Raw genomic sequence first — 8334 nt, forward strand, 5'->3', positions numbered from 1 at the left:
TAGCCTGCATCATAACTAATAAAGTAACCAAATAAGGAGAACACACACACACACACACACACACACACACACACACACAGACTGAGATTAACTTCAGCTCTTTTTTTTTTTTTTAACTTCAGCTCTTGATAAGAGTACAGGTAATGATTAAGGGGGAATTTCAATGGAGAAGTAGCTGGAAAAATGACAGAAATGACTTTAGATTAAGCTACTAACTCTCACTTCAAGTAGAAAGTTCTGTAATACTATAACTTTTTAACTCTTAACAGATTTCAAACAAATTTCAAGCAATCTCAAATAAATTAAAAATTCTCTTCTGAAATTGAGAAGTTCATGTAGTAGAGAACTAATGCATCAGTATTAAAGATTTCTTATGTTGGGCAGCCCGGGGTGGCTCAGCAGTTTGGCGCTGCCTTCAGCCCAGGGCGTGATCCTGGAGACCCGGGATCAAGTCCCAGGTTGGGCTCCCTGCATGGAGCCTGCTTCCCCACTCTGCTCGTGTCTCTGCATCTCTCTGTGTCTGTCATGGATAAATAAATAAAATCTTAAAAAAAAAAAAAAAGATTTCTTATGTTGATGATAGATGGGCCAAAGCCTTCAGAAGGCAGGAATATGCCTCACCTATTTTAGTATCATTTCCTTTATTCCTATCTTAACCCTAATATGTATGTAAATGCCAGTATCTTTGAAAACATTGAAGGATTAAAAACAAATGCCTATTGCAGAATGTATTGCTAATATCTTTTTATCATAATGTTCCTCAATTTCTGCTTTTTGTTGGTTCTAAGAAATGCAAACATATGTTTAACCCTTAGAGCTACTGTAGAGCCTGTGAAAACTGGGAGCTACAGACATTAATTTTTTTGGATATATAATTAACAAAGATTTATTCAGCATCTAGTCTATGCCTGGATCTATTTTAACTTATTCCATGCAGTTTTACCCATTTAAAGTAGTCATCATCACCTCAATTTAACATATGAGGAAACTAAGACATAGAATAAATGATCTGCCCAAGATTATACAGCTAGTGAATAACAAAGCATATACTAGAATCCAGGCTTCTTGACTCATAGTCTAGCTCTACTCCATTGCTTCATCACTTTCTGATGTATCTCACACTTCAAACATTAGGCAAAAAAGAAAAGAAAAAAGAAAAGCCTACCAGTATAGTAATGACTGCTAGGTTTTGATGGATAAAAATATAAAAGGGTAATCTTTGCCAGAATCTAAGGATTAGGAAGTACCATGGGTAAACATACCAGAACTCTTCTCTGAATAAAAACTGGAAGACTTTCCAAGATGAAAGTGAGCAAGTGAAAGTGAAGATGAAAGTGACACCACCATTAACATAAACATTTTTACTCACTTTCGAAAGCTATCATCCGATTCAACATAATCCTTCACCACAGGTCTAATTAGAATCTATTTGGATTCAAAAGTACTGATGAGAATGGGTACATCAATGTCAGGAATTGTCCAGCCAAACAGGACTCTAGGCAGTTGAATTAAATGTATATCTTCTAGTAAAACTTGACACCTACCTAAGGAGAGGTTCTGTATGTTGTTTTCAATGCCTGGATCAGAAGAGTTTCAGGAACAGGAAAAAGCAGTACATTTTGAACCCCTAATCTTATGTCATTTGGTTTGTTATCATTTATTGTTTGAATTGGCTCTAGTTAAAGCTAAAGAAGAAATGGGACTGAAACAACTCATGAATCGAGTTATCTATGCAATTCTTGACCCAATAATTGGAATGTAAGAGTATCTAAGAATCTCGGGGGGATCCCTGGGTGGCGCAGCAGTTTGGCGCCTGCCTTTGGCCCAGGGCGCGATCCTGAAGACCCGGGATCGAATCCCACGTCGGGCTCCCGGTGCATGGAGCCTGCTTCTCCCTCTGCCTGTGTCTCTGCCTCTCTGTCTCTCTGTCTCTCTGTCTCTCTCTCTCTCTCTCTCTCTCTCTCTCTCTCTGTGACTATCATAAATAAATAAAAATTAAAAAAAAAAAAAGAATCTCGGGTGCCAGGTAAATATCAATTTGATCTCACATCTGTCTCCAAGATTATATTTCCCATTTTCCAGACAGGGAAATTTGGTGTGAGACCATAGGCAAGCTTTTCTACAGGGAAATTAGAGTTGGAGATGTTAAAATTCGTGATTTGAAGAAGTGCCATAGTATAGTTTATGGCAATGACTCTCACTTTTTTCCAGTGAAAAGCATGACTCTCATCAAGAATTAGCTCCCAACCCCTTTGCCCACTGCTGTGCTACAGACAATTTCACCTTTCACAAAAAAGGGCTTTCAGAGTTTTCAATAAACACATGAGAGTCCCAAGTAGTGACTTAAGAAATGCTAGGTTACAGGCCTCCCCCTCAATTGAGCATTTAATAGGGTGGGGCTAGAAGATGAATGTAGGGAACCAGCTGGACTGCATGGAAAGACCTATATGGGAGGAGCTTTGTTTGATAGACCCAGTGAGCACAGTCCCCTCCCATTCGGGGTATCTAGAGTACACCCTTGATTCTCGGTGCTTTTGATGAAGTTTCCGCTTCTATGGGACAGCGGCTTTCTATCAACGAGTGTCATAACATCCTATCAAAGAGTGTCATAACACAGAACCCTTCTAATTGGTGTGGAGAGCTCTGCAAGAGCATACTAGTTGTAAGCCGTAGCATCACCTCCTTTAGGAAGAGGGAACGAAATTTAAATACACAGGGAGACAGAGAGATAATTAATTGCCTTCTTGGCAACCCACCACTCTACTGCCAATGGGATCACTGTGACAAGTTATGAAATTCAAGTCAAAATATTTAACTCAGCCACTTACTCAAGTGGTAGACCCAATTTTAGGCACCCCACAGTTAGGGTGCTGATAGAGAAAAAGTCTTCTCTTTATTTTCTGCAATAGCACATTTAACTGTTGGCATCTATGAGAGTTCTGTTTCCTCTGTGAAGGATATATCTGTCTGCAAAGCATACACATGTATTTCTATCAATGTAAGGAATAAATGATGAGTACAGGGAGTTATAATAATCTGAATAGTTCCAGAAAAACATAGCAACTAGATTAAGAATGGATTAATCCTAGAAGTCTTTCAAAATAACCTGATAGGAAATGAGCCTATCAGTAGGGTGTAAGAGGGTGAATTAGCCAATATTCCCAAAAGAATTGCTGATTATACCAACTTGATCCATAGCTCCTGGAAGATGAGATCTCTGGGTCACCCTAATGGAGCCCAGTGATGTAAATTGTATGACAAGGCAGGAAAATTCTGTGACCAAAGATTCAAGGATCAGGATGGAGAACAGAGTAAGCCTTGGGGTTGCTTGGAGTTGGAAGGGTAAAAGGAAGGAAAGAAAGAAGGTAGGCGTGTCTCTGTATTGACAACACACAAGGCTTGACTGAGCCTGGGGTTACAAGCTTTTCTGAGAGGTAAGGGCTCCCTCATGGGAATATACTGCAAGTATTTCTTGCTGTTTTTATATTCACATAAATAAAATGCACCCATTTTAAATATATGGTTTGATGAGTTTACACAAGTGTAATCATCACCATAGTCAAAATATAGGACAATTTCTTCATATCCCAAAATTTCCTCAAGGCTTTTATGGTCTCACCTCAAGCCCTGGGCAACCACTGATCTCCTTCCTGTCAATGTGGATTATTGTCTGTTCTTGTATTTCATATAAGTGGAATCCCACATTAGATATAGTCTTTTCCTCTGGCTTTTATTAAACAATGTTTTATTTATTAAACAAATATTTTTCAAATTCATCCATGCTTGTTTGTAGAAGTAGTTCATCCCTCCGTACTGCTGAGGAGAGTTTCACTGCATGAATATGTCATGATTTGTTTATTCATTCACCTGTTGATGGATATTTGGATTGTTTTCAGGTTTTGGCTATTATGAATAAAGCTGCTATGAACATTTCTGTACAAGTCTTTGTGTGGACATATGCTTTCATTTTTCTTGGGTAAATAGTTAGGAGTGGATTTTTTAATCATATAGCAAAGTGAAATATAAGAAATTGCTAAACTATTTTCCCAAGTGGCTGTACCATTATGCAGTCCCATCAGCACTGTATGAGACTTCCGGTTACTTCACATCCTTCCCGGTACTCAGTATTGTTGCCTCTAATGTTAGCCCTTCTAGTGTGTGTAGAGTGACGCTTCACTGTGATTTTAATTTGCATTTTCCTGACTAATGATGTTGAACATCTATTTATGTGCTTAACGGCCATTGATATATGTTCTTTTATGAAATGCCATTCAAATCCTTTGCTCATTTTTAAATTGGGTTGATTCCTATGTTGACTTCTACTCTCTACTAAGGGTGACAGCACTTCTGATCAATTTGATTTAGAGCTAGTAATTTGAGGCTTTCTAATGGCACTGTTAGGCTCAAAATTACTAGCCAGGGTTCAAGTGAAAAGGTCAAAGATATATGGAATGCATAAATCAGATCACATCACTCTCCTGCTTAAAACCTGCCAATGGCTTCCCTTGACAATTAGAATAAAATCCAAACTCTTTACCTTGGCCTCCAAAGCACATGTGATATGACCTCTGCAATCCTCTCCTACCTAATCTCTTGCCATTATTACCTCACCCTCTGTGCTCCTGGTACTTTGATCTTCTTTTCATCCCTCAAACACACCACATTCTTGACTCTGTCCCCTCTATCTGGAATCACATTCCCATAGAATTCTGTATGCTGCCTCCTTCTAATCATTCAGATTTCAACTTAGATGTGAGGACTTCCAGCCCAATCCTTTCAGTACCTCTCTATCTAGCTCTTGTCACTGTCTGAAATTATCTATATGCTATACATGTTTCTCCCCCACTAGAACTCATGTTTCATGAGTACAGGTACTTTATCTTGGTTATTGATGCATCTCTGCACCTATAAACAGCACTGGGAACATAGTACCAGCTAATTAACTGTTTTTTGGAAGGAAGAGAGGAAGACAAGAGGGATAGAGAGAATGAGAAGAGAGGAAAAGAAAGCAGGTCTTCACATAAGTAAAAGATAAGACCACTCTAATTCAGATTCTCACTCTATATGGAGTGCTTAGTTTAAGGCTTGGCACAAAGCCTGCTTCTCTCCTCTCTCAGCTGTTTGACCCTACAAAAGTCCCAGCCTCTAGAATCTGAACGGCCTTTGTTAGAGCCACAGAGGGCCATCACTGGAGAATGCATCAAATGTATTCAATTTGAAAGCATCACTGTCTCCCCAAGCCTCCCAGTCATAAGCAAGTGTGGTTTGATTCATGAGATGAGGTAGGTAAGGGAAAGGGGGTGGCTTTGGGGCATAGCATTTGGCCTCAGGTGGGACAAAAGACATTTCAGAGATTCTTTCATAGACCATGTCTCTTTTTGGATGACATTGAGTTTCTGGATCATTGTCTCTTTCTCATCATTGCTGAAAACTTTCAGTTTTTACTGTGTTTTGATTCGTTTCTCCAAAGCTCTTCAGTGACAAACAGCTTCAGCTTGCTTTTTGAGCCAGGTTCCTGTCTGCTGCTTCTAAACCTCATTTTTATTCCTTCTAGTTTTGTAATCTGGTCACTTTGATCCTTTGTAACAGATTTTAAACTCAATTTTTTATTCAAATTGGAAATTCAGTGCAAGAAATGGCCTTTTTTAAAAAATATTTTATCTATTCATGGAAGACACACAGAGAGAGACAGAGACACAGGCGGAGGGAGGAGCAGGCTCCATGCAGGGAGCCCGACATGGGACCCGATCCCAGGACTCCAGGATCATGACCTGAGCAGAAGGAAGATGCTCAACCGCTGAGCCACCCAGGTGCCCTGAAGTGGCCTTTTTCTCTTGCCCCTCTGATTTTCTCATTTTTTGCCTCTGGTCACTTAAAAATGATGATAGATAAACAGATAATATTGTATCCCCATTTTATTTGGTTGGTTTTAGAGCATCTTTCAAGGGGTCCATGGCTGGCGATCACACAGAACTACTTCCATATTTGCTACATATTCTATTTCCAATACGAGTCTTCAAAGTACCTATCATCTGCCAACATCCCAACTCATGAACTATGTCTCCCCTTTATACTTGTCATAGAGCCACAGATTTTATCTGTTTAGTAACAAATTAAAAGAAGTTTAAATTCCCAAGGCTTGTGTAAACTTTGTACGTATAAAACATCTTAAATTAAATGAAAGCCTTCTCCCCTTAGATTCCCTCTACAGTATTCACATGTGCATTCAATCATTCATTTTATAAGCAGTTAGCAAAAACTTATCATGCGGTAGATGCTGCATTTAGGTAGGAGTTATAAGAAACATTTAAAAGTAAGCAGTTCCCACCTTTAAAGGCTTTGTTATTAACAAAGCACTAAATAATTATACATTGCGTGCTGTGTTAGAGTTCTCTAGAGAAACAGAACTGATAGAGTATGTATACATAGACTTTTATTTTGAGGAATTGACTCAGATGATTGTGGAGGCCAGCCAGTCCAAATTCTGCAGGATGGGCCTGGTAGCTGGAGACCCAGGGAAGAGTTGCAACTTGAGTCTGAAGGCCATCTGCTGGCAGATTTCCCTTTTCCCGGGGTGGGGAGGGTCAGCCTTTTTAAAATTAAGGCCTTCGACTGATTGGATGAGTTAGATGAGCCCATCCACATTCTGGAGGGAGTCTACTTTAATCAGCCTATTGATTCTAAATCTTAATCTTATTTTAAGAAAATCTTCACAGAGACATTTAGAATAATGTTTGAGCAAATATCTGGATACTGTGACCTCACCAAGTGGACACGTTAAACTCAGCATCACACATGTGAAACAAGCAGAACATAATATAAGACAATACGTATTAAATATGATAAAGTGGAGGGTCAAATCATGAGTGATAAGAAAGGGTGCTAATATTTACTGAGCACTGACTTATTTGCCAGATCCTTTGCAGACATTAGTTAATACATTAAACCATTGGTAGATTATATATATTATCTACTTCTACAGTTAAAGAAGATGAAGCCTAGAGAAGTTGAATAACCTGTCCAAGATCACTCAGCAAGATTCTAACCCATGTCAGAGTGGCAATAAAGTCCTTGGCAAGTTGGGCAAGAGAGTATTCCAGTGTGCAAGAAAGGCAAGAAGACTGACTGGATAACCTTAAACGTTCTTCCTCTGGAGTGAGGGAACTTTATTTTTTTTTCTAACTCATGATGTCATAATCTATCATTTGTCACTGATATTTTTCTGTGTGTATATCTTAAGAATGGAAGTCTACATGTTCATGAATAAGCATGTAACCGTGTGCATGATAAACAAAAAAAAAATTTAAATGCTCTTCTAAAATGCTAACCCCTATGTTCTTTCAAGTTCAGTATTTATGTCTGAAGTTATTGTTTTCTTTTAGTTTCTAATTTTTCTTTTAGAAACCACTTTATTGAGGTATGATTGACATAGAAAAATCTGTATATATTTATTGATACAACTTGAATATGGAGAGAAGTATATATCTGTGAAATCATCGCCACAATCTATGGCATAAACATATCCATTACCTCCAAAAGTTTCTTCCTGCCCTATCTATCTATCTATCTATCTATCTATCTATCTATCCTATTTTGTGATAAGAGCACTTCACATCAGATCTACCTCTTAACAAAGCTTTAAGTATACAATACAGTATTATTAAATTTAGGCAGTCTGTTTTATAGTAAATCTCCAGGACTTACTCATCTTGAATAAATGAAATTTCATAGCTTTTGTCTAATACCTCTCCATTTCTCCCTCCCCCCCCCCACCCCAGCCTTAGCAATCACCATTTTACTCTCTGCTTCTTTGAGTTTAACTATTTCAGATTCCCCATTTTAGTGGTTCCATGTAGTATTTTCCTTTCATGTCTGGCTTACTTCACTTGCCTTATGTCCCCTGGATTCATTCATGTTGTTACCAATGGCAGGATGTCCTTCTTTTTTAAAGGCCGAATAATATTCCACTGCATTTATATATTACATCTTCTTTATTAATTCATCTTTCGATGAACATTCAGGTTGCTTCCATGTCCTGGCTGTTGTACATAGTGCTGCAATAAATTTGAGAGTGGAGATAGCAATTCAAGATTCTGATTTCAATTCTTTTGGATGGATAAAGCAGGACTGCTGGATCATATGGTATTTCTTCTTCTAATTCTTTCTGAGTCCTATCACATCCTATCTTTTTTTCTAATTCTGATTTTTTGGTGGTGAGTGGGTCATGTCTTGTATTTTCTTCATGTCTTTTAGCTCACATTGAAATAGGAGTTTACAGCTTTTATCTGTTGTTGACCTGTTTTTCTGGAATGGTTTGTCTGTAACAGTGATTTT

This window comes from Vulpes lagopus, chromosome 6 (assembly GCF_018345385.1).
Source record: "Vulpes lagopus strain Blue_001 chromosome 6, ASM1834538v1, whole genome shotgun sequence".
In the NCBI taxonomy this organism is placed as follows: domain Eukaryota; kingdom Metazoa; phylum Chordata; class Mammalia; order Carnivora; family Canidae; genus Vulpes; species Vulpes lagopus.